Source organism: Lipotes vexillifer, unplaced genomic scaffold (assembly GCF_000442215.2).
Source record: "Lipotes vexillifer unplaced genomic scaffold, Lipotes_vexillifer_v1.1 scaffold951, whole genome shotgun sequence".
Taxonomy (NCBI): Eukaryota; Metazoa; Chordata; class Mammalia; order Artiodactyla; family Lipotidae; genus Lipotes; species Lipotes vexillifer.
The window spans coordinates 1110510-1137924 of NW_006793664.1; the positions used below are offsets into that span (position 1 = coordinate 1110510).

The 27415-nt window shown below is 43.9% G+C and overlaps 1 protein-coding gene across 1 annotated transcript in view; it reads right to left on the reverse strand.

The window, feature by feature from the left end:
* The window catches only part of IRF2 (interferon regulatory factor 2), an 86987-nt gene extending 69058 nt beyond the window's left edge, over window positions 1-17929 (reverse strand). The window contains exon 1 of the mRNA XM_007466517.1: window positions 17778-17929. The gene's annotated coding sequence lies outside the window, so the exon portion shown is untranslated. The remainder of the gene's footprint in view (window positions 1-17777) is intronic.
* Between the last annotated feature and the right edge of the window lie 9486 nt (window positions 17930-27415).

A 27415-nucleotide genomic window follows, 5' to 3' on the forward strand; every position in this document is an offset into this window, starting at 1 on the left:
AAAAAAAAAAAAAAAAAAAAAAAAAGGCAGCCTCTAGTAAAAGGAGAAGTATGGGATGACAGCTTTGGTCTCCGCTAAGACTTCCCCAAAGAAATTCCAAAGAGTAGAGCCAGTGCCTCACCTCACAGCAGAGTGGACCCAGCCAGAATCTCTCACAAGGAGCAGGACGGTGCCCAGGGTCCATGTTCTGGAATATTAGCATCATCTCCACCCTGCACAGTGTTGGCCAGATCAATCTTCCCAAACATCTTATCACCTGACTCAAAACCCTTCAGGGGCTCCACAGTGCCCACTGAATAAAACCTGGACTCTCAACCACCATAACTCAGCCCCGTCCCACCTTTCTGACTTCTTATCCCACCAATTCCTCCACCTTCTAAAACTCAACCAGAGCTCACAGCTTCATGTACTTGAAAATAGGCCGAGCTCTGGCTAAAGTCCTTGTGAGCAGGAATCACATCTTACTCGTCTTCAGAACTCCCAAAACATCAGGTACAGCTCCTTGCATATAATGATATGTAATAATTATTTATTGATAAGAAAGTGGATGAATCCCTCCTGGAGAACCCTCTGGGGGCAGGGAATGGGGATGAAAAGGCAGATGACATGAACTATACGTTGTGATGGATAAAACTTAATTTGAACAAGTAATAAACACGCAGGGGAAAAATGACTGCAAAAAAGCATGCAACCCAAAGAAGAATAATTTCACTATTTTTATGACATTTTCCAGGTGAATCGAATTAAGTATGTTAACAACTTTTGAATTACATTTATTTAGCATTTCATTCAAAAAGCCTTATGGAACTGAGTCCTGTGAAAAGCTCTGTGGTGGGTACAAAGATGATGGGGACGTGATATCTATCCTCAAAAAGTTTACGTGGTAATGATGGAGGCTGGAACCTAAACAACCAGCTCAAAAACTAGGCACCATGTCCTGAAGGTGATACGAGAGAAACAAATCACAGATGATAAAACTTTCCAGGATGTGGCTGATGCTACAATACACCCCGATTCTTGAACTCAGGCTTTCAACACAACTGTTTCTTGGTTCATTCTCTGCATCGGACTCACCCCAATCATTTCATTAACCTCCCAATCAAAGGACCCTGCATTTTATATAGGTGAGTTTTGGGGAAGGCATTTCAGGGGAGTTTTACTATATTATGTCAAAGCCCGGAAGAGAGAACACTGGAAGGCTTCAAAGAAGAGGGGGGCGTCTGAAGTGGGCCTGGAAAGGTAGGGGATTCTCAGGCGGAAAGGAAGGAAAAACATTCCAAACAAAAGGAAGAATAACAACAAAGGCAAGAGGGAGGAAGCGTGATAGCAGGTTTGAACCATTAGCAGTAAGGAAAAGCTGCGCCCCAGGAAAACTGGGCGGATATGGTAGAGAAACAAATGGAAGGCTCACTAAGGCTGGCTAGTTAACATTTGTCCTTGCACCTTAACAAGGGTCCCTGCCGACTGATGAGGGGAAACACCCTGGTACACCCCAGGGCACATGCACACGTGGCTAAGGTGCCTCCCACCTGCTGTCTTGTCCTCTTTTCTCACTAGAAAACCCAGCACATGAGCCCCATTAGCTCTAAGGTCCTACCAAGGAGTCTGTCTGGAGAGGAAATTACAAATGCAGAACTAGGTCAATCATTACGATTTAATTCATCCAACATTTCTTGAGTACTGGGTAGATGCAAGTCATTTTGCTGAGCCCTCACATAACGGCACTCCAAAATTTATAATCAGGTCAACAAGGCAGTCGTTGATAATAAATGTAGAGCATGATATATTGAAATATAACACAGAAATATCTTGGGCCTTTGAATAAGATCTTCAAACCTAAGTGAAGAGCTCAGCAAATATCCAATAAATGCCATCAATGCAGCCATCAACCAAGTTATGGCCTTCATACCAGATGGTGGTGCCACTGTCACCTGGTCATGCCGGGGGTATGCATATGGGAAGAAGCCCCACCTGGTGCACCAATACTCCCGGCTCCCTCCAGGCTTCCTAAGTCTCTGTAGTTGAGGCTTGACTCTAAGGTTCCATAAGCCAGCCCTTCCAGGGTCTTCCACGGTGTCTCTTGGACAACATGGCCAAGCACACTGCATGTCCTACCGCAACTGGCATTCTCACTGCTGAGATGACAGCCAGATCCGGTCACTCTCAAAGCCATGGGGATGCCTTGTCCTAAAGACTTCCGCTGTGCGAAGCTGTTGTTTGGGGGCACCTTGCCATCGTCTTGGTTCTCTAACTTGGGTTTCTCATCTGTATTAATGGCAGCCGTCTCTATCTCCTCCTCACTTAAGTATTGTAAACCTATTCATAATAACCTTTCTCTTTCTAAACTAAATCAAAACAAACAAAAGAGGGTACAAAAAATATTTTTGTACCTGTGTATCACTTCCTCTTACAAACGTATGAAAGCATCTCAAAGACAGGTCTGGTTATTATCAAAAGCAGAGTCTGGTCCTTCCTGCAATGCCCATGTGTCTATGAATGAAATGCATGCGTCATTCTTATACCTTCTCGTAGCTCCTCTTAAGTGTGGCAGGCTCACAGCTCTGCCACATCCAGCTGCTAGGAGTCATTACATATCATCTTCTAAAATGTAAGGGAGGTAGATGTTCCAAATCCTCAATAACCCTTCTTCCCAAAAGCTTGCTCTATGCTCAAAATAAAGCCTTTCCTTGCTAGAAAACACAGGAACACATGCACTGAAGGAACTTTTCGTGGCCACCAGGAACGGTCCCTGACACTCCCTTGACCTGCCTGTTCCCATCAGACCAGAGAACTCTCCATCCTCCAAGAGTATAAGCAATCTCCAACCCTTCACGGTTTCACTCTTACTGCTCTTTCGACCAAAGATGCCCTGAGCACCCATGAGCCACCAGTTGACCCTGCCCTCCTCCTACCACAGGTGGGAGTGTTCATGGTGAAGCGCATCCCTGGTCAAAGATAGAGCTCCTTCCTCTTCCCTCCCGTAGCCTTCTGCCGCTGTGCTTCTATTAAGCACATATTTCATTCTTTTTGTTCCTACAGATGTCCCTGCCTGTGTCTCTAAGTAAATGATAAGCTCTGTGAGAACATGAAATTGTCAAGTTTGCATCTCCACGCACCGGGCGTCACACCAGCAGTCCAGAAACATCTGTTTGAAGGAATTAACTCTTCTGAGAGTTGTATTTAAAATACTTGTTTGCAGAAAGGAGTCTTCAACTTAACTTCACCATCACATTCCTTTTCATATTACTTGAGGCTAATTTTACAGAATTTTTAAAGGCTTTGGGGGACTTCCCTGGTGGCGCAGTGGTTAGGAATCCGCCTACCAATGCAGGGGACATGGGTTCGATCCCTGGTCCAGGAAGATCCCACATGCCACGGAACAACTAAGCCCTTGCACCACAACTACTGAAGCCCAAGCACCTAGAGCCCCGTGCTACACAACAAGAGAAGCCACCGCAATGAGAAGCCCGCGCACCACAACAAAGAGTAGCCCCGGCTCTCTGCAACTAGAGAAAGCCCGTGCACAGCAACAAAGACCCAACGCAGCCAAAAATAAATTTATTTTCAAAAATAAAATAAAAGCTTTGGCCCCAAGCCTGAAGGGAATATAAATTTAATACAATTTTTTTGCAGTTATCTATCTGCTTCCCAATTATTTACAACTGATTCCTAGTTATAATCTGTATGTTAGCTTGTCAGCCTACCTTATGCGATAAAGACCAACTTCTCAAAAGAACTGAGTGAAGTGAAAATTTTGAGCAGAGCATAAAAGTAAACCAACAATTAATTTGCTACGTAAAGTTGATATTTCACTGCATTTTTTCATCTACTATAGCTCTTATAAGGACAAATAAATGGCTTCTCATTCTGTTGATTATTCACAATAAATACACAAATGCTTTTATTCATTTTTCCTAAGAGATCTGTTATTACAGCAATATTTTTTTTCATCCACTCAAGCAGTAGTATCGAACCATTACTGAATGTATCATGTTTAAATTCTCAAGCCCCCAAATGTTATTGGGAAGCTGCTTTTACTCACTTTTATCCCGAAATACCACAATACTAGGGCTTTTTGATGAGCCCCAAGTATTGAAGGTACCATATGAGAGGCTGCTACGATTAATTCACTACCATATTCAAGCACTTTTATGTTTTTCCTCTCACCAGAAATTTTAGGATTCAAAAATACAACAGAAAAAAAAATTAACTCTTTACTACAGGGTTCAACAAAATGTACTAAGTACTTAATCCAGCCACATGACCCTGGGCAGGTTGCTTGATTTCTCCAGCAGTAAAAATGAAGGAACAGACTATAATCTCTAGGAAAACTTCCAATTCTAGTACTCTATGAGAAGGTTAAGTACTTTTAGCTGATTCCCCATTTTCCACTCCACTCTGATGTACTTAATTCAGTATAATTTAATTCCTCAATAGGTGCTTTATCAGCTCTGTAACATCTCAAAATTTGAAAAATGGTTTTGTGCCACATGCTACACATACAGTAATGATGGAGAATCTTTTGAGTTTTCAGACCATACTTGTATGTCACTTTGGAACCCACAAAAAGAATGACTCAATCCTACAACTCAACAACAACAAAAAAACAAATATCCAATGCAAAAATGGGCATAGGGAGGGTGAGAGGGAGACGCAAGAGGGAGGGGATATGGGGATATATGTATATGTATAGCTGATTCACTTTGTAATACAGCAGCAACTAACATAACAATGTAAAGCAATTATACTCCAATAAAGATGTTAAAAAAAATGCGCAAAGAATTGGAATAAACATTTCTCCAAAGAGATATACAAATGGCCAAGAAGCACAATGGAAAGATGCTCAACATCACCAGCCATTAGGGAAATGCAAATCAAAACCACAATGAGAGACCACCACACACCAATTAGGATGGCTATTATCAAAAAAAAAAAAAAAAAAAAATTAAAGAATTTTTGGCAAGGATATGGAGAAATTGAAACCTTTGTGCATTATTGACGGGAATGTAAAATGGCACAGCCGCTGTGGAAAATGGTTTCTCAGAAGGTTAAACCTAGAATTGCCGTATGATCCACTGGACTGAAAGAACTGAAAGCAGGGACTCAAAACAGATACTTTTACAGCAGTGTTCAAACCGGCAAGGTTCACAATAGCCAGTGGTAATGACAACCCAAGTGCCCATCAACAGATGAATGGAGAAACAAAATGTACGAATATTAATCAGTCTTTAAAAGGAAGGACATTCTGACACATGCTCCAACATGGATGAACCTGGAAAACATTCTGCTAAGTGAAATAAGCCAGACACAAAAGGACAAATATTGTCTGATGCCACTTACGTGAAGCACCTAGAGGAGTCAAGTTCACAGAGACAGAGAGTAGAACGCTGCTTGCCCAGTCAGAGGCAGGTGGGGTTTTTTGCAGTACGAGGGCCTCTCACTGTTGCGGCCTCTCCCGTTGCGAAGCACAGGCTCTGGACGCGCAGGTTCAGCGGCCATGGCTCACGGGCCCAGCGGCTCCGCGGCATGTGGGATCTTCGCGGACCAGGGCACGACCCCGTGTTCCCTGCATCGGCAGGCGGACTCCCAACCAGAGCACCACCAGCGAAGCCCCAGAGGTGGGGCTCTTGTTTAATGGGTACAGAGTTTCTGTTTGAGATGATGAAAAAAAGTTCTAGAGAAGGATAGTGGTGACAGCTGCAAACACTGTAAATGAATTTTTTGCCACTGGACTTTAAAGATGATTATAAAAGCAAATTTTCTGTTAAATAACTTTTACCATAATAATAAAAAAAAGAATGACAAACACGCATTTATGAATTCACTACTTGCTGTCACTGTTTCTTTGAGTCCTACGGTGGACAAATCATTCTTTACTTCCAGGTAACTTGAAGGTTAACTTACTGACCCCTCCCCTCCAGACACACACAGAGAGGGAGACAGAGGGAGAGAGAGGACGGATTTTCAAAATTAAATAAGGGCCAATTTCCCCTTCATGGCGATGCTATCTCAAGCCGTGTGAGGGAAAAGCCTCTCTTGGATGGTATGTAAAGGGAGAGGTTCTCCCAGCACAAACCTCCAGGGAGGGCTTCAGAGCCATCTGTTATCAGCAGTACTGCCAGTTACCATCTCCCCTCAGGGAAAGGGAAGTAGAAAGTGGAGATAACTATAGAGACTCTGCCACTTCGTGACAAGACACCAGACAACAGCCAGCCCAGCTGAATTCGACGTGCCAAACTGGGAGGGGGGGAAAACGGTAGAGAAACAGCCAGAACAACAAAACAAGATCTGTTTTATGCCTATTACATGATTTACGAAGACTCTGTCCTTTAGAAAATAAAATGTACACAGTTGGCCCCAAAACGTGCCATGTTAGCACTGTCACCTCCCCTACAATCTGAGACAACCCCGTGTGGCCCACTGATGGGTGGAAGAGGCCTCTAAAAGGGATGCTCAGACACCAAAAATCACTGCTGGAACTGAGGTCTCAGCCGCCCAGATGAAGGCCCCTCACTGCAGGGAGCACAGGTCATCTACCGAGCTCACTCAATTCCAAGCTGAGGACTTCGCTACCTTTTTAGACCTACTCCCTCCACATGGAGATGAGTACACAGCTGTTAAGTAAGCAACGACTGGATGAATGATCAGAGTTGTCCACTGTTTCCTTTAAGGGCCCAGACTGCAGCCCAAATTGCACCCTGACTTTGAAAAAAAAAAAAAAAAAAAAAAAGTCTTGATGCATTCAAAGCACCTGTAAGAGAGCCAAATAAATAAATCCTCTCCTATAATATTTTAAACTCACCCCAACTTCCTGAATCACCAGCAGAGCCACACCCAAAAGTGGAAATAGCAGTTCATCCACATTCCCTCCTGGGGCCTTTGGACTTCGCTTTTGTAACGGATAGAAGAAAGGGGACCATCTGGGTCAGAGCTCAGAGCCACCTAGCGCACCCCACGTGCCCAGGGCATCCTCTGGGGGCACCAGCTTCTTGTCTCTGTCCCTCATCCCTGAGGACCTTAACTTTCCAGGTCAGCTCAACAGTGCACATGAGTTAAGTTTTCCCATACAAACAAAATCCCAACATCTCCACAAAGAGTCAATAAAGGTTTACCTTCAGGATTATGATTTTAAAGTGAGATTACACTTTCCTGTTCTTCTGTCAGTTGCAAATCCCCAAACCTACTAGAATTCACTTAAAACTAATCTACAGTGTTTTCATTGGAAGAAAGCAATCACGAAAGCTCTGACCTGCTGAGCAGCTGGGAATTTCTTTGCTGAAGGTTTGGTTTAGTCTTTATTTTTCTAGCTGCTGGCCCTGCTAACGTGATTCAGTGAAGGTCGTATTTAATCTCACAGAGAAAAGCTACCTAAGCAGTTCTTAGGTAGGCTTCAGTAAAAATAAATTGCCTGGGCTCTGTGGATAAGTCTGTTGCTTCTACCCAACAATTACAGTCAAAGGGAACAAATGAAGGCAACTGTAAGATACCGGTGCTTGATTTCAAAAGAACTTCCCTGCACATAAGTTACGGGCTGAGTGTTTGTTAATAACGAAGTTATTGTTAATAACTAACCCACCAAGAAAGTAGCAGCTCCCAAATGTATACCTCGGGTTTATCAGCAAATACAGCTTATTTACGTGTACAGGAAGGTATTACTATCAGCACTGGGACATAAATGTCAGAGGAATAGACTGATAAGACTTTTGTTAAGCCCTCGGTAAAAAGGAGAAAACCGAACAATTTTTTCACCTTCTAGATGTTAAACGCCTAATACAAAGTGACAAATCCTATTGCAAAGTGACAAATCCCAATGTTTATGTGCTCAATACATATACCATTAGGTTTCTAACACAAAGGAGATCTAGGCCATAGGTCCTAAACTGGAATTCAGCCTTTGAAGCTAACCTTTGCTTTAGGGCTGAAAATCAAATCAACAAATATTTATCTAGTACTTACTGTGTATCAAGCACTAGTGGAGAATGCAAGGAAATACGACACAATCCCAGCTCTCAGATAACCTGCCCGTGGAGGTGTTGCAAACGGGAAAATCCAAGGAATCGACCTTTTTCACAACAGTTCAAAGGGTGGAAAAGATTCAAGATGTTTCTGACTAATCGCCAAAGGAATGGCACACACAGTGTGTTGCTTCTGAAGAGATTCAGAGCATCTTATTATTTTAAGCTGATGAGATCAGGTAAGGTTTGTTGGGGGAGGCACAGTGAGATGCAGTTATAACCAAACGACCGACCTCTGCTTTCCTCTGGTTTTTTTAGGTTTAGCCTTGTATTACAATGTTTCCCTGTATCTCTCTTCACACCTTGCTTCATTTCCTAACCCTGCACCACCCAATATGGTAGCCACCAGCCACATGACTACTGCACACCTGAAATGTGACCAGACTGAATTAAGATGTGTTGAAGGTGTAAAAGATACATTGGATTTGGCAGATTCAGTATGGAAAAAAAGAACGTAAATAATCTCATTAATACTTTTACATCCGTTTTATGTTGAAATGATAATATTTTGGACACACTGGGCTAAATAAAATGGTATTAAAATTAACTTCACCTACTTCTTTTTACTTTTTAACGTGGCTACTAGAAAATTAAAAATTATACCTGTGGCTCACATTCTGTTTGTACTGGACAGTACTGTCCTAATCAATACTCATTTTTCTCGGCTGCGCTTTGGCATTCTGCCTCTGAAGTCCTTAGGGTTACGCCCAGCCCGTTTCATAACAAATGCAAAAAACGTCTCCCGGATCTTTAAAGGGATCAAAACTATTCTAAATTTTTTTTTCAGACACAAATTCAGGATTTGGAAGCTTCTTCAGTTACGGAAATTCAGAAGTCACCTTCTGACTGAGTCACACGAAGTCATCCTCCCGTGGGGACACTTGTGAAGGTTGCTGTGTGGGGAAAATAAAACTTCCCTGGATTCCTCAGGGCTCCTGTAAAACAGCTGAGCCGCCTGAGACACAGGAATGAACACAACATAAAGATAGTGAATGTTTGTATTCACTTCCCCTAGAAACATTTTACCCTTCACCTACCATGAGAATTGGATCTGTAGCCATCTGTCTAAATTAATTGCTCTGATCCAGAAGGATAATCAAACTTCTCTTATCTCCGCAAGAGGGTCAAATGGTTACAGCCTTGACTAGGTCCCTGGGTTAAGTTTGCAGGGTCCCAGGAAGACCTATGTCGCTAAGTATGTACATTTCAAAAGGGAAGAAGCCCAGACCTCAGCCCAGACCTTCCAAAAGGTTAGGATGAAAACCCTGGATCCTTTCCACGCTGGCTCAAAGGAGCAAAGGCGCTTGCTTGCTTGTGCGCTCTCGGGCGCGCGCGCTCTCTCTCTCTCTCCACCCCTCTCCCCGTGCCCCCTCCTTTGGTAGAGGAGGGGTATGGTTGCTCTGACCATACCACACCCACATTCCATCAGCTTTCATGGCATCACTTATCACTTCAGGGACTAGGTATGGGGGGCCAACACTGCAACATCTCTCCGGCCACTGACCTGGTTGTAGAGCTCAATAAAGAACTCTTTCCTCCAACCCCCATGTCTGGGGCCTCTGCAGTATTCACATACATAGAAGACATATCTGTGAAGTGGGGTAACATCTCAGACCCTCCACAGCTCTTCAGAAAACAGTGTGTCCCAACCTCACCACGGAGCCATCAATCTCAGTGTCTCCAAGTAGTAACAGATGAATGGGGACAAGGGCATCTCTCAGCACTGGCTGGGAAGGCCCTGATTCTAGAGCCTGGCTCTGCACATCAAGGCACAAGGGGCCCAGGAAGGGCCAAGTTCACGCGCAACATCCTCCTAAGCAACATCCAACTTACTTGTCCTCCGTCTACGTTTACCAGACGTGAGGTCAGAGGGCACACTGCAGAGCTGTCTTGAGGATATTTTTCTGGTTATAAAAGTAACTGTGCTGTTGTATTAAATTTGGAAACTACAAGTGTTTCAAGGGGAAAAAAAGAGCCAAAGATCCATAATCACACCATTGAAATGCTTCCTCCCAGTTGTTTCTTAATGATGTGTCTACAGATACACACACACGTTTTAAAAATAAAATTAGGGTCACAACTGAATATCCTCTTCTTCTCCACTAAGCATATTCCACAAACATCTTCCCATGATTATTAAATACGAAAACATGAATTTCATCGGCTCTCTATACTCAGTGTGTGGATTGTGCCATAACGCATTTAAACGTGCTCCTCCTGTTGGGTGTTTAGGGTGTTTCCGAGTTTTCACAATTACAGAAGCTACCAGCTAAACATCTTTGTACATAAACCTTCACTCCACCTCTCGTTACCTCACATAGGTAGGTTCCTAGAAGTGGAATTACGGGAGCAGAGAGTTCAACATTTTTAAGACATTAAGTGCACCACCACCCCAGATAAAAAGGCCAAACTTCAAAGTCAGAAATGGAGGGTCCTCCGGCATTTCATTTCAACTTGTCCTGCAGTCACTATCAATTAACTAGCAATCTGTCCCCTCTACCTCAAGACGCCTTCAATGACATTTGTGGCAGACACAGGGTCTACCTGCCTGACTCCCTCCTGTCTCCCACTCAAGAATTCAGGAGGCATTATTCTACTCTTCACCTTAGTTCTCTTTTTTCATCACCTCATTCTCCCAACTGTCACCTTCCAACACCCTCCCCACTCATATTCCACCACCCCACACACCCACTGACATCCTAACCACGTGCCAGGACACTCTGGTCCACCACTGTAACTTTTCTCATCGTCTTCAATAATTGTAGGGTAAGGAGAACAGGAAAAGCTCTCTTCCAAAATAACACGATAGATATTACTTGAAACAAAGTTATTTGTATGCACTTCCTTCTCACTCAAAATGTCAACCTCTTGAGATGGGAAAATCAGTTGGATTCTAAGCTTACAGGGCCGGGACAGTGTCTTCCTTCTAGAAGGTATTTCTTTGGTTCCTACAAAAACCTGACACGTCCATGAGCTCCAAAAGGACACATTAAATAGGAAGCTCAGCTTTCCTTTGATCACATTGGGTGTGTGAGCATCAAATGCCCTTTACACAGATATAGCAACCGATCGCTAAGGACGCTGGAAAAGAAATTGTTTATGAAAATGACAGAGCAAGTGGTTAACTCTCAAAAATGTTTAATCAAATGGGCGGAAGACCTGAATAGACATTTCTCCAAAGAAGACACACAGATTGCCGACAAACACATGAAAAGATGTTCAACATCACTAATCATTAGAGAAATGCAAATCGAAACTACAATGAGGTATCCCCTCACACCAGTCAGAATGGCCATCATCAGAAAATCTAGAAACAATAAATGCTGGAGAGGGTGCGGAGAAAAGGGAAGCCTCCTGCACTGTTGGTGGGAATGTAAACTGATATAGCCGCTATGGAGAACAGTATGGAGGTTCCTTAAAACACTAAAAATAGAACTACCATATGACCCAGCAATCCCACTACTGGGCATATACCCTGAGAATACCATAATTCAAAAAGACCCATGCACCACAGTGTTCACTGCAGCTCTATTTACAGTAGCCAGGACATGGAAGCAACCTAAATGTCCATCGACAGATGAATGGATAAAGGAGATGTGGCACATATATACAATGGAATATTACTCACTCATGAAGAGAAACGAAATTGAGTTATCTGTAGTGAGGTGGATGGATCTAGAGTCTGTCATACAGAGGGAAGTAAGTCAGAAAGAGAAAAACCAATACCATATGCTAACGCATATATATGGAATCTAAAAAAATGGTACCGATTAACCTAGTGGCAGGGCAGGAATAAAGACGCAGACGTAGAGAACGGACTTGAGGACACAGGGGAGGAAGGGGCAGCTGGGACTAAGTGAGAGAGTGGCACGGACATATATACACTACCAAATGTAAAATGGATGGCTAGTGGGAAGCTGCTGCATAGCACAGGGAGAACTGCTCGGTGCTTTGTGACCACCTAGAGGGATGGGATAGGGAGGGTGGGAGGGAGTCTCAAGAGGGAGGGGATGGGGGATATATGTATACATATAGCTGATTCACTTTGTTGTACAGCAGAAACTAACACATTTTAAAGCAATTATACTCCAATAAAGACGTGAAAAAAAAAAGCTGGATAGGCTTTTATCACACAAAACCCTGAAGATACCTTGTTGAACTAAATTGGTCTTGCCCTTGATATAAAAATGCTTAGAATCCATCACCAGAAAGAACAGCACAGCCTTCTGTTCCTCATAAACATGGGGCTACAAGGCATGCACACAGGGCACAGGACATATGGAGACATTTTTTGCTTGCCTCTTGTTCTTTCTTGCTTATCGAAGCTGAATACTAAATTGATAAAGGGGACCATAACCCAAAACAGAAACAAACAAAAAACAAACCAATGACTCTGTGGCCTTCCTAGAGAGAGACATACTCGTGAAACAAAGTCCTTGCTTGTTCAGAATGGAAAATTCAAAGTATCACAACTGTACCGCGAATCCCATTTTTCTATGACAAGCAAGGTCAACATGGGCAGAGCCAACAGGGAGGGACCACAGATTCCCTATTCAAAGCACTGCCTAAAAGGTGGATAACAAGTTCCATCTGCTTGCTTTCCTGCATAGCCTGGCCTCAATGAAACAATGAAAAGGATTGGCCCTGGGAGGAGATCCTTGACTCAGTGGTTCTCTGCCTTGGCTCTGGCCCACATACCTGAGTGACAGGGATCCAGGATACACTGGTGAACGTGAGAGCCTTACTACGGAGTCGGAGGAGGGGTTCTAAGGTCGGGAGAGACAAAGAGAAGAGGGGGCTGCAGACGGTCTCAAGTCTGAAGGTTCTGTGTGGTTTCTAAAAGCCCTCTCCTCTCCATGATTCCGATACACACGTAAGTCCCGTCCCTTGAAGATGACAGAACCACGCAGCCCCATTTTATAGATGTGAAAACTAAGGTCCAGAAAGGAGAAGTGATTGGAAAGTTAATGAAAGAGCTGAGTCAACTCTGGGTCTCTGGACTCTTGAGTTCATGCACCTCCCACTACCCAGAGCCTTGTACATAGCTGTCTGTCAACAAATATTTAATAAATAAATGAAATAAGGACTCAGTGTTTGCGTTCATTGAACAAAATAATCGCCTGAGTTACTGCAATGGTTCAAATCATGGGGTCCCTGGATCCCCAGTAGAACTCAAAGTTACTGATGGGAGTGGGAAGGTGGTAACTAGTTTTAGGACCTCAGAAGGCCCAATAGGTCTAACAGCTTATCTAAGAAACAGCTGCCCAGGTTGCCTACAACGTCAATTTCTCTACTTTGGGCTGGAATTAGATCAACTAGATTTGCTGATGCTGGCTCTCTCAAGTCAACCAGGAGATCTGACTGCAAGTCTAACGTGTTTCTGAGTAATAAAAATGGGCATATGAAGTCTTCCTAACTACACACAATCTGTTTCAGAGACCATCTGTCAAAAGATGGAGCTGGGGAGAGGAGAAATCATTTTAAAAGGCTCTCTCAAGGCAAAACGCTGGTGACTGTGGGTCCCCTGGACAGGTCAGAGCCCAGCCTCAGATGCCTGTGGACGTGACTTCCTGCCTGTGTATTTCTCTTGGTATTTTATATAAAATACTGACTTCAGGTTTAAATCTGGACCCCATAGATAACTTACCATTCTTTGCTGAAAAAAATCAACATTTAATCAAATCTCGTCACTCCCAAGCCCACCAGCACCCCTCCACCGTGTGGGCCACTGCTTGACCCTGCCTTGGGCAGACATTACAACCAAATACTAATCAGACTCAGGCCAAAAGTAGGGCACGAATGGGGCCAACAGGGACAGAAAGCCCTAACTTCCTACCCCTGTGTGAGAAGGGGTCCCATACAGACCAAAAATTAGAACTGATTTTATTGTTAACAATAACTATTTCACAGCAATTTATGTTATTTTTATATACCACTTTATGTATTTTATATCTATTGTAAATATAGACTATCTATTATATTTATTTTCACATATGCTGTCACATATCATTTTCACATATATTGTGTTAGGTACATAGTAAGCATTCAATAAATGCAAGTTCACTGAGTCCCTTTAAAGATGTTACAGCAAAAACTAAAATCAGTTAAGGGCATACAATTAATAACAGATAATGAATTGAAGAGTCTTCAGCAATGCTGAAGAAAATTCAGACTACAGCAAAGTGAGCTTGGCAAGGTTTTTTCTTGATATGAAGACGGAAAATACATTGGTCCAATCATTTTTATTTCCATATCATTTGGTCTCCATGGACACCATCTATCTTCTCTTCTGACAGAAAAAAAACTCACTGACAATATCATATGTCACTGTTAAATACTTTAATGCTTTACATAAAATAGTTATGCTGTGTTTAATCTCTTACCATTATTATTTTCTCTCAGAACAAATAAAATCCCTTCTTGCTGAAAATTCTATAAGTGACAGTCAGTGCTTAATCCACAGTCATGATTCCCTGGCTTTTCAGGTTAAGAATAATCTGATAAAATTCTGAAAGTGAATGCCTTACACATTTGTAGATTGCTATAACTTATGCAACCTTCTTTCATAACAGTATCTCATTTGTTCCCAAAAGCAACCCTATCAGATATACAGTTAAGTATTATTATCACCTTCCATAGCACTCACCCCTAAAGGTAATTACTGTCTTTATTTTTTAGCTGGGTATTGTCAGCTCACCAACTAGAATGCAATCTCCCCAGAGGGTAAAGAAACTGTCTTCCTGTTCCCAGTTGAACCCACAGAACGTAGCACTGTGTCTGGGGCATAGTGAATGTTCTAGGAATAGTTATTAAATGAATAAACTCCCTTATCTGCTTTAAGCCTTTTTTGGTATAAAGAACATAATAGAACCATGTCCCAGATACCCCATTTAGAGTTCAGTGGTCTGTTCTCTATCAAAAGGAAACTGTGTAAAAATGCTCTAAAAACAAGGAAGCTTATATGCCATAATACTAAGAATAAAAGTACAGTGTCCTTGGAAACATGAGAAAATCGATGCATGTCAAACATCCAAATGTTAAACGTCCAAAGTTTCCCACTACTAGGTTTAAACATGTCTAACTAGCTTTGGTATATACTGAATATTTGCCTAATAAAGCGGGAAAGTAGAGGAAGAGAAAAGTTGGGTCATGGTTCACTGAGCTGTCAGGACTTTTGTTTGCCATAATTGGCTTCCAATATAACCACAAACGCTTACTTTTCATTAGGATGACATTTTTACAGGTAAGTAAGTCTGAAATATGCAGAGTTATCTCTAACTTTTGAAGGTCAAAAGAAAAAAAAAAACCTGACTCATTGAGAATAAAGTATGTAAATGTTTAATATTAAGAATCAGTTACAAATCATAACAGACAAGAACCCGGATCTAAGAGGCCAAAATCTAACTTCTTACACAACAGGCTAAGTCATAAATTATAATCATTCACTAATTACAGTGAAATTCTGGACCCTGCCCCATCAATCAATAGATTTTTCAAGGTTACCCCTTAATATTACCAGGTTAAGTCCTAAATATTCCATCTGCTGAACTTTCCTTAGAAAACACAAGTTTTTCCAGGATTTCACCCTGATGCGGGGGCCGGTGAGAAAACTAGAAAATCCTGAATCTGTGTTCATGAAGTTAAACGGGGGTCCCCCAAGTCGTGGCAAGGAGCGTGCATCTGCCTAACATCAAGACCATCCACCTTTCCCATTCAGTCTGTCACCAGGCCCCTGTCTGCACCTGCCCCTAAGCACCAAAAAGCGCAGGCTGCTAAATCCCAATGTTATCTGCAGTCGGTCTGAAACTAATAAATGAATGCAGGCTTGACAGCAACCTTGGTGATTCCTGAAAATCCACAACAGGAAATGTAACTATCCTTCACCCTCCCTCGCCATTCATCAAAAGCAGACCGAGTCACAGCAACTGGGAGGCCGGTGGCAGAAGGCAAATGCCAGCACTTTTCCTCAAGTAGGAAGCTTCTCCGTTTTCTTAACCAAGGACAGGGCGCACTACCCGTCGCCCACACTGCAGGGAGGAGGCTGAAGAGGGAGGGAGCAGGTAAAATGTCCCCAAGTTCCAAACACTATACTCTGGGGGCAAAAACGACTGAAAGCCACGCCGCTCGCATGTGGCAACCTCGACTGCTAGTGCCAGGGGTCACATTCACAGCGATGACCAGCGGTCCTGCCTACACCGACTGACCTCAGCGCCTCGCCTGGTGCCCGGAAGGCTGTTTCTGCGCCCGACTCGGGCTGCCAGCCTCCTTTCCGCTTCTCCCCCTCTAACGGGGTAAGGGGGTGAGGGTGGCCCACGCAGCCACACCTGGGGCCCAAACAGAGATGCCGGCGCGTCCCAGGAGGGGGATGAGCTGCATCCTGAAACCCTCTGAACTTGGAAAGGCAGCCCGAGCCCTCTCGGGGCCGGCTTCCAGGCCGTAGCGCCCCGAGCGGGCGGGCGCCACGATCGGCCACGAATGGCATCGCTCGGTGGGCGAGCCCGGCCCGCGAGGCGGAAAGGAAGTGGCTGCCGCGGCTTTGCACCAACCACGTTCGGCCGGCGGGCGAATGCCACTCGGCGCCCCGAGCGGGGTCGGAGGGCGCGGGGCGGGCACTCCCGTCCCCACCCCGCCGCCGCCGGCGCCCCGGGACCCCCAGGGGACGCCGGCCCCGGGCCTGCCAGCAGGGCGCCGCTCGGTCCCCGGAGGCTCCCCGCCCCCACCTCGCCCGCTCCGTAGCCAAGGCGGGTCAGGCCCAGCGCGCGAGTACGGCCCGGGGGCGCCCGCGGGGACCCGGAGGCGCCCGGCGCTAGGCCGCGGCCGGGCCGCTGACCCCTGGGCGCGGCGCCCTCCCGGGACGCGCCGCCCGAGCCCCCCGCGCGCCGGGACAAGTGCAGTGACAAAGCCCCAGGGCCAGGCCGGGCGCTGGCCGGCGGGAAGGAGGACGCGGCGTGCCTCCCGGGCGGTGGCGGCAGCGGCCCAGCCCCCAGGAAGCCGGGCGCGCCGGCCAGGCCCCGCGCGTAGCCCCGCTCCAAGCCCGCCCGCCGGCCCCGGCCGCTGGCACCCGGCGCCCGCGACTCTTCCCCGAGCCCGGCGGGCGGGCGAGCCCCGGGACCGCCGCCGGGCGCCCCATCGAGTTTCCTTTGGCCGCGGCGGGAGGCGCCTCTCCCGGCCCGGGCGCGGGGCGCAGGCTGAGGGTGAACTGCGGGTTCCTGCCTATTTACGCCAGAAGCTGCCTGGAGAGAGGCACCGCCAGCGGGCAAGGAGAAGGACCCGCTCCCCTCCTTCGGACCTAGTGGCGACGGCCTCCGTAAACATACACACGCACACACATGCACGCGAGAATTTTGTTTGAAAAGGAGGCCCGACTCCAGCGGACCTGCACCCCCCCCAACACCACCTGGGGCGCAGAATCACACAGAGCAGGTCTGTGTCCATGGAGCCACCTCTCCGCATCTGCAAATCCAAAAGTGAAATTAAACCTCCACCAACCTCCTCCTCCTCCTCCTCGCAGCCTCAGCAGCCCCAGTAGCAGCAGCAACAGCAGCAGAACCTGCTTCCCCTAAAATCAGATGATCCATAACAGCGCCGACTGTTCCTCCAAAAATCAGTATTAATATTTATGAACCTCAGCATTTTCCGTCTGCAAAACATCGTGTCAAACCATCAGGACGCGCGCACACACATATCCCCTCCAGTCCTCATAAACATGCCCTCGAGAAAAACACACACGCACAGTCACAACTATTATTTGAAAAATGTTACCTCTCAGTGTGCTTTTTCACGCTATCAATACAATTCCGCAAGGTTTAAGTGTTGCTAGGATGTGTGAAATGGAAATGAAAGCCCGTCAGTTGAATAATCGCAGGAACAAAACTAAAAGTTACTCCCCGGCTTGCCTGAGAACAGTCCAGATCGAAAGCAAAACAAGGAGAGGAAACTGCGAAGCGCTGAGGCTGGAAATCCCCCCACCCCCCGCCCTCCTGGTGCCTCGCTCCCTCCCTCCCTCCGTCCCTCGCTCGCTCCCCCCTCCGCCCTCCTCCCTCCGCCCTTCCTCCCCAGTGTTTGTTTCAAGCTTGTGCAACTGGGAGGTGGAGGCGGAGGGAGGGCGCGAGCTGCCCGGCCTGGAGGTGCGGAAGTTCGCCGCCGCTGTTCATTGGCAGGCAGCGCCGCTTTCATCATTTCTCAGAAAAGTCAATTTCATTTTCACTTACCCACGTCGCGGCAGCGGGAGCAACAAGCCGCTGCGCGTTGAGTCTGCTGCTCGCACACCCGGGCGCTCACACTCGAGTGGGGGTCCGGGGGGTGGGGTACTGGGCGCGAGCTTGGGTTCCGGCCGTAAGCTGGCGGCGGTAGGAGGGGACCGCAGGTACCTACCTGACTTTCCATCCTAAGGGTCACCTGAAGGTAGGGAAGGAGGGAGGAGGAGGGCGTGTCGGGGAGGCAAAGCTCTTGCCATGCAGTTGGTGGGGCAGGTGTCAACCGTGTTTAAGAGCCTGTTTTCTGAGTGAATAAAAATTCACTTCGTAAACACTGCCCACTTGCAAGGAATACAAGGAGCAATTAACTGACGAGAGAGCATTACTTAGATACTAGTGCAATAACTGGTAATGCATCCTTAACTTTATTTGAACCCTTATCAGTAGCTGAGTGTGTAACCATTTGAAGGGCGGCTGTCATCAGGGACACTGCCTGGAGCTCCGTCTGGGGGCGAAAAGGAAGGCCTTCCCCTAGTAAGTCACCAGCAGCGTCCTCCCAGACTGAGTGTGCAACAGAAGTTCCCTCCCTGCAGGATGAGATGGGCAAGGGTGAGAGCTAATTTTCCTGAAAGATGTCTTAATGTGGATGGTCCAGGAGAGGGGTTTTATACTGTAGTACATGCAGCTAGGTTCAAATCTGGCCTCTTTAACTTACTAGCTGGGCATCCCCAGTCAAGTCGCTTAATCTAACGCCTCAGTATTCAATGCCTTGAAATGGGGATGAGTGAGAGAATGCAAGAATACAGGGGCCGCACCTGTCACCTTCAAGGTGTGTTAGCTCAAACTAATACAGTTCACTTGGGACCTGCCGTTTTGGGGGTCCCTTGTTTTAAAGTATAGATTCTCACCTGGTTATACCTGTTTCTTCCCCCACATGCAGTTTCACTGGCCTTCTCCCAAACTTCTCTCCCCGACACAGAAAGTCCCTTCCTGAGAGGTCAGAGCTACATATATGTAAACACTTTTCTGAAAACATAGCTCCAACACCCTCTTTGTCAAGAAGTATTGAGTTCTATGGACTGGAAAAAGAAAAGTATCTCAATGCTTTTGGTGAGGAGACAGCTGAGGGTTTACGCTTCTGTTTTGTGGCCGTGGTCTCAAAAATAGATTTCCCATGCACCATTATTTCTTATCCCCTCATAGAATACTATTTGACCCAGCCAGCCACTTTCTTATTTCGTAAAGCAATGACTATTATAGGTGATTAGAGTAACTGTATACAAGCTCTGTAGGACATTTGTCACTCTTTACCACCCATGGGCCCAAGTTAAAAACCCAGTAGTCCTTAATGTTTTCCTTCCCCGCAACACACATCCAATCAGTAGTATCCTACTGACCCGTTGATGCTGATCCCAAATCTCTCTGGGCCTGGCCCCTCCTCCATCCCCTTTGCATCGCCTTTATTCAGCTGTGGCAGTGGCCTCAGAACCGGGCTTCTTAACTAGGGCTCATCCAGGTTAACAGCCAGGTTAAGCAGAAAATCAACTAAAGATGAAGCACAATTCCAATCCAAACTCCACCCCTCAAAAATCTCTCTGCAGCCTTCAGAATAAAGTCCATATTATTTGACAAGACATAAAAAGCCCATTATAAGCTGGCCCCAAACTTCCTCTCCAGCCCCATCTCTTGCTACTGTGCCCCACAATCTCTACACCCCTCCCTCGTCAACCCAGCTTCCATTCCTTTTGGTAAAACAACAGAGCCATCCTCTTGTTCATTGTTTTGTCCTTAGCATGGTGTCCAGCACAGAGGCACTCAACTACTTGGGAATTAATAGTTACTTGCCCTGGGTTCTCAAAAAATATTTTAGACTTTATCAGAGTATTTTTAACATAAATGTGCAGATATGTATTGTGCAGAATGCAGGAAGTACAGAAAAGTTGAAAAGAGATATGACACCTGCGATCTTACCAGTAAGGAATAGACCTGATGATATTTTTATGTATTTCCTCCTAGTAATTTTTTGGGTTTTTTTGGCTCCACCACGCAGCATGCAGGGCTCTTAGTTCCCTGGCCAGGAATCAAACCTGTGCCCCCTGCAGTGGAAGCACGGAGTCTTAACCACTGGACCGCCAGGGAAGTCCCTCTAGTAATTTTTCTAAAGGGCCATTTCCAGTCCTCATCTGCTCAGCATCTCTGTATCATTTAATAATTCCCATCATACTGCCTGATGCCTCTGTGACAGCCTTCTCGTGTTTTATTTCTCGGCTGGCTCCTCTTCTGCTGCCAGCCTCCTAAATTACGGTGTTTCTAGATATTCTGTCCTCACCCCTCCTATCTTCTCATTCTACATGCTTTCTGAGTGCTCTCACCCACATCCAAAGCGTCAGATAATCACTATTTGGTGATAACTCCATAATCTATCATTTCTAAGCTCTGGATGCACTTATTCTAGATGTTCCTCGGGTACAACAAATTATTTATGTCCAAAACTAAACTCATAACATCTTTCCCCACCACCTTGTATTTGTCACTTCATTAACCAGCCAGGAAACTGGGAGGCATCACCAACTCCCACCTTTCCTGAGCCCCTGGAGCTCCCTGGGCATGGGTATCATTTCCAATTTCCAGGCCTCTAAACTCATAAAACATAGACTGAATTTCATTCCGTTCTTATGCGCTTGAAGACATGTAAATATGACCCTAAAATCCACTGTGTATTGATATACATCATCAAGAAATATTTTAGCCCTTTGATGAGATGCATACAGTCCTAAATCTCTGTGGAAAACGGATCAGTATAGCAAAATATAACCTTTTTGAAAGTTTCTGGAAAAAATAGCCTTTGCCATACCAAAGAAATCTGACCAAACACCTGGTCTAAAGCAACAGATGTTGTTTGAGCAGAGTGTAGTATATTGAAACTAGAGTGAGCTCCTGAGTGAGGCATGTTTATGTTTCACCTGCAGGATGGACATCCTAGGACCGCCTACCTGGATGCATCAGAACTCATTTCTTTTCAAGGGAGTCGAGAAAGGACAGTGGTTACTTGGCCATGTAGCAATTGACCTCTCCATCTTAAAGATACATTCAAGGTTAGCCCCTCTCAAATGGGTTTTTAATTTATTTTTCTGATAAATGAGAATAGTTTGATAAAATAATTATTCAAGCAATAATCCTTTATTGAGTCAAGTAATAATAATTTATTGAATCATTTGAGTCAAGTAATAATCATTTATTGAATGCCCAAGAACTTTTCTCGTGAACAAAACAAATGAAAATCTCTGCATTTCAAGTTTTGTTTTTTTTTTTTTAAGAAGTTTTCTTACAGTCTAGTAAATTGGAATGTTAATTTCCATTGTATCATCCTAGTAATGACTCGGACATCACCTCCATCTATAATCGCAGTCTTTACAACTGTACATTAAAGTTATGAATGTAGAATATGATGGCATGCTTACTAAAGGGTTAAGTATTTATAGCTGTGATTAAATCAGTGTCCCCCTCATCAGTCTGTCAGTTGATGCCCTAATTTTCCCCACAGTATCTCTGGTACCACTTCGGTCCTGGCCACCAAGGCTCTCTTCCATGCTGCTATAATTTAGCAGAGGTTATAAAATCATGGAAAATGAGTGTTCCACACTTGCGAGAGCAGTTGGCCAATACAAAGCAAAGAATATCATTGTGAAGTCCACACTGAATAAATATACAGCCACATTAGATTGCAGTTGAAACAGCAGAACTGCAAAGATGTTGAAAAAGCCATCAATCAAAGTTCAGGGACCATAGGCATCAAGTTGGAGAAATTCTTATCTATTACCTCATGTAACAGTTTCTTCCATTTTGCTAGAAACTCTAAAATGAGGTGCATTTTGTTGCAATTATTCTCTGAAAATAATGAATTTAAATTGAGCAATATATTGCCCAATCCTTAGTAACAAATATTAATTTTGTCCTGTTCTGATGACGTAAGGGAAGAAATACTCTTTAAAAGTGCCAAGATGTTTGTGTGTGTGTGTGTGTGTGTGTGTGTGTGTGTGTGTGTGTGTGTGTGTATGAGGGCAGAGAGGGAGAGAGAGATGAGTGAATTTTTCTCGTCCAAAAGGAAGGCTTTCAACTTTGAAAACTTCAAAAAAAATTTTTTTGCTATAATTTCTGTCTCATCCCAAATGGATTTGAAATATTCATTATTTCTCTAAGGTAATAAACTGTAAGGTAGTGCTTTTAAAGTTAGAAGGAAAAAGTGCCTATAGCCTTGCCTTCAGGTTCTTTAGAAAAAATTACTATAATAGTTTCAAGTATTAAAAATATTTTAGGGACTTTGCTGGTGGCGCAGTGGTTAAGAATCCGCCTGCCAATGCAGGGGACACAGGTTCGAGCCCTGGTCCAGGAAGATCCCACATGCCACGGAGCAACTAAGCCTGTGCGCCACAACTACGGAGCCTGCGCTCTAGAGCCCCCGAGCCACAACTACTGAGCCCGCATGACACAACTACTGAAGCCCGCGCACCTAGAGCCTGTGCTCCACAGTAAGAGAAGCCACTGCAATGAGAAGCCCGCGAACCACAATGAAGAGTAGCCCCTGCTCGCCGCAACTAGAGAAAGCCCGTGCATAACAATGAAGACCCAATGCAGCCAAAAATAAATAAATAAAATTTAAAAAAAATTTTAAATAAATTTCCAGTTTGTAACATAAATTCAGCAAACCACATAATTCACTGAATCCGAATATTTGAAGAATTTTTGTTACAGCTTCCACCATTTCCCTATAAGCTCCTCATTCACAGCATGTAAACCTTGATGATGTTCAGTCTGTTCTCTTTGTCCCCAAACTTCTGAGCATTTTGAATAACACACCTTATCCTGTTGGAAAATGTTTGGAAGTTTGCCAATCAGAAAGACAGAAAACAAAGGATTGACTTCCTCAGAAAGTTTCATCTCCACTACGTCCAAAAGGTGCATGACAATTCACACGCACACCTCTCGGCACTGCCTCCTTCTCCTGAGACGCAAATCCAAGACATTTCCTAGCTGTGCTCCTGACAAGCCGGTAAGAACAAGGCAAGACCAACCCCTGCTCTCCTGGAGCTTACATTCTAGTGGGGGTGATGTCAACAGACAGACAAACAAACCAAGAAAATAGTTACAGATTTGGATCCGTGTTCTGAGGGAAACAAACACGACTTTGGATAGAAAATACTGGGGGATCTAGGTGGTCAAGGAAGGTTTCTCAGGGAGAAAATGACATTTAAGCCAAAACTTGGAGGAGAGGAGACTGTATTCGTTCCCTGGAGCTGCCACAACACAGTGCCACAAGCCAGGTGGCGGAAGTAACAAGCTCATTGCCTCACAGTTCTGGAAGCCGGAAGGTGTCCACAGGGGTGGCTCCTTCTGAGGGTTATGGGGGAAGGATCTGTTCCTTGCCTCCTGGCTTCTGGTGTTGGCCAGCAATCCTGGGCATTCTTTGGCTTGTAGCAGCATCACTCCATCTCTCCCTTCGTCTTCACGTGGTGTTCTCCCTGGATGTGTGTCTGTATCCAAATTTCCCCGTTTTATAGCGACACCGGTCTTATTGGGTTAGGGGCCCACCATACTCCAATATGATCTCATCTTAATTCATTACATCTGCAAAGACAATCTGAGGTATTGGGGGATTAGGATTTCAATATATGAATTTTGAGGGGGACACACTTCAACATGTAACTGATAGCAATTTTGTGATGAAGCCCCGAGCCAGGGGAAAAGACTGAAGACAAAGGCCCTGAAAAGCCAAAGGGTCTGGCATATTTTGGAAACCAAAAGAAGGTAAATGTGATTTAAGAGTTCTGAATGAGGGTAAGAAGGACACAGGCAGGTGGGCAGAGGCCAGATCAAGGACTCTGGATTTTATTCTAAGATCAATGGGAAGATTTTGAAGGGTTCTGTGGTTTTAAAAGGTCACGCTATAAATTTCCCAACTGTCTCCTCAACATCAATGAAATGCAAGGATTTCTTAATTTGTGTATTTCTCAGAAGAATTTGTAACTGTTCTTGTACTGACCTCTCAGTTCATTACATGATGAATTTGTTGAGGAAACAATGCATTGGGGATATTTTGAAACAGTTTAATCTTCTTTTTCATTTCTTTTTGGCATTCCTAAGGTATTTCTTTCCCTTTAACTTTCTGATTTTCATCTCCACAAATAAATGAAGTAAATTTTTACTTCATTCTTTTTACCCTATCCCCATAAAAACTTCCCTTAAAAAAAAAGAAGATATATTCAACTGTGGATTCCAGGCACATGCTATTTTCCTGACCGTTTTGAGTGAATGATGATAATTTTCAGAGATTGTGTCACCACAAAATCAACATTCATTCCAAAATTTAATGGTTTCAAATGTATCTCTTTTTTTGATTTCTAAAAATTTTCAAATTTCTTTTCCATCAGAAACCCCTTGTGTGTAATAAATAGTTTCCACAAAACTGAATTTTTGTTGGCAGAACAATCGGCGTAAGTAAAACTTCACAATTTGCCTTGGATGTTTTGTAATTTGAAAGCAAATGTTGGTTTAAACAGACCACCATATATTTTGTCAATGTCCAGCTGTGGATGCTGGGTTTTTAGCACCACTTCTTTCCGGACAACCAAAAAAAATATCACTTTCTTTCCTGTTTTACATATTGAGGTTCTGCATAAGATTTCATTTGGGGAAAAGGTTCTGTCGCTTTAAAAAAAATGGGAAAAAGATCAAAGCCACCAGTACTACTGGCAGTTAGTTTTGCTTCATTTTCCTATAACTGGAGATAAGAAAGAAAACACGACAAATCATAAGTGAAGAACCTTAAGACTGAAGGAGAGAAAGAAATATGCAGACCCAGGAACAGACGCCCGAGGGAGGGTTGATGGGTGAGTTCACACTGGGTGGCTGGGCGGAGCCAGCCTCGGCAGCGGGGCCAACATTGTAGGTTCACCCTCACTTGAGTTGCTCAGATTGTCTCCATATTTCCTTGTTTTTATTTCCTACCTTGATGAGAACTTTTCATCTTTTCAGGGATGCAGAACCAACAGATACATGACGACTCGTTTCACAATGTATGTGGTTGATGTCATGTTTATATGACACTTTTGACCAAGCCTTTTCCCTCATTGAGAAATTAGAGGAACACTACCCTGGCCCTGTCATCTTCCACAATGCTTACAAATATTTTACCACATATACACTCTTACTGGTATTTCTGCTTATGGTGAACTTAAGTAAGATAGTAGGAAATTTATGCTCCATTGAGGGTAAAAGGAAAACAAAGTTTTATATGTACAGTAAGATCATCCTAAAGATGTTCATATAAGTAAGGTGAAAAGGAACTCCATTAAAACATTAATAGTGGTTGTCTTTGAGGAATGGAACTATGGGTGATTTTTTTCCTTTTGAAAAATTAACATTTTTAAGAATAGATTTTCCTTTTATTAATGTAAACATTTTAATATATTTTATAGGTGATTTCAGAAAATTATGTCTTGATATGCTTATGATTTTTATGTAAAGGACTTATAAGGTTTTTTAAAAATTAATTTATTTTATTTTTGGCTGCGTTGGGTCTTCGTTGCAGTGTGCGGGCTTCTCATCACGGTGGCTTCTCTTGTTGCGGAGCACAGCCTCTAGGCGTGCGGGCTTCAGTAGTTGTGGCTTGCGGGTTCTAGAGCACAGGCTCAGTAGTTGTGGCGCACGGGCTTAGTGGCTCGTGGCACGTGGGATCTTCCCGGACCAGGGCTTGAACCTGTGTCACCTGCATTGGCAGGTGGATTCTTAACCACTGCACCACCAGGGAAGCCCGACTTGTAAGTTTTAGCTAGTTTTATCCATGGGACTTCAAAAAGCAAAGCACTGGTTAATACACCTTATATTTTACACTACATTCTTATAAGAATTTTTAAATCTCTGTGTAGAAGGTAATTTTTTCCTACAAATGCTATAGTTTCTCCCAGTCTTTAATTTTATCAAAATATTCATTTTTAATGACTCGCCAAAGAGGACTCTCCAAAGGAACATATAAAAGCAAACTAATGTGTGTCCAGATCAATGGCTATTAATAAGTGATACATTCCATAATCATTATTAATATCTAAATAAGCTTTTGCTTTGATTCACATCATGTTTTAAATATGCCGTTTGAAAAAGTTTGACAAGAGAAATCTCTAACAACTAAAGAATCTCTTCTACTTGTAAAGTTTCATTTCATTTGTATGCAAGAATATTACTATATTCTTAGCAATGAAATTCAAATTCTTAGATCTCAAAGATGAATGAAGACTCTAAGCAAATTATCAACATTTTATGTTAAATTTTTTCTTTTTTTGCCTTTCTTCTTTCTGGCACTTTCACATTTAGTCATCATATTTCCTATTTTACTCAACTTCCACATATAACAGGATTGGCAGGAGGGAGAGAAAACAACTCATTTGAAGGCAGTAAAGGGTAGGATGTCTCTCTCTCTGTCTCTGTCTCTGTTTCTCTCTCTCTCTCTTTCACACACAAACACACACACACACACACACACACACAGAGTAGAGGAGGATTCTCTACATGCAGAAACTCAATTCAGAACATTTTTCCCACAGAAATAATAAGAAACCATGATGGTAAAAGTATATAGTTTTCCTTCATTATGGGTTAAAATAAGAGTTTGTGGGCTGGCCCGGGAATACACCATTTTATAACATCGTTCACATGGGAAACTTGCATTCTGAAATCTAGACAGCTGTTTTCAAAAGACACTATGAGGGCTCAGTGCGTTGTGTGGGCCTGCGGCTGCCCACCCTCCGCAGGACCGTGCTCAGCAGTTTGGAGGAGACAAGGAAGAAAGAGGCCTGCTTCCTGATCTTGAGGCATTTGCAGTCCACGTTGGGAGACAGGGCCCACAGTGCAAAGATGATTATTTCAACATAGAAATGGCATGTGGCCCCACTCCCAGGTAACATTTTAATACATTCATTTATCTGTTCATTCAGCATCTGTTTCTTGACTTTATAGTAATTATCTATTTTTATAGTCTAAATAATATTTTCTAATATAAATAACATGATTATAGAAGAAGATTAGAGCAATACAGACTTCTCTGTAGTGACAAAATCAGAAAGAACTTGAATGTTGATAACTGAATGACTGAATAAACTGGGGTTGATCCATTCTGTGGGATGTTATGCACCAATAAAAAAGAACAAATTA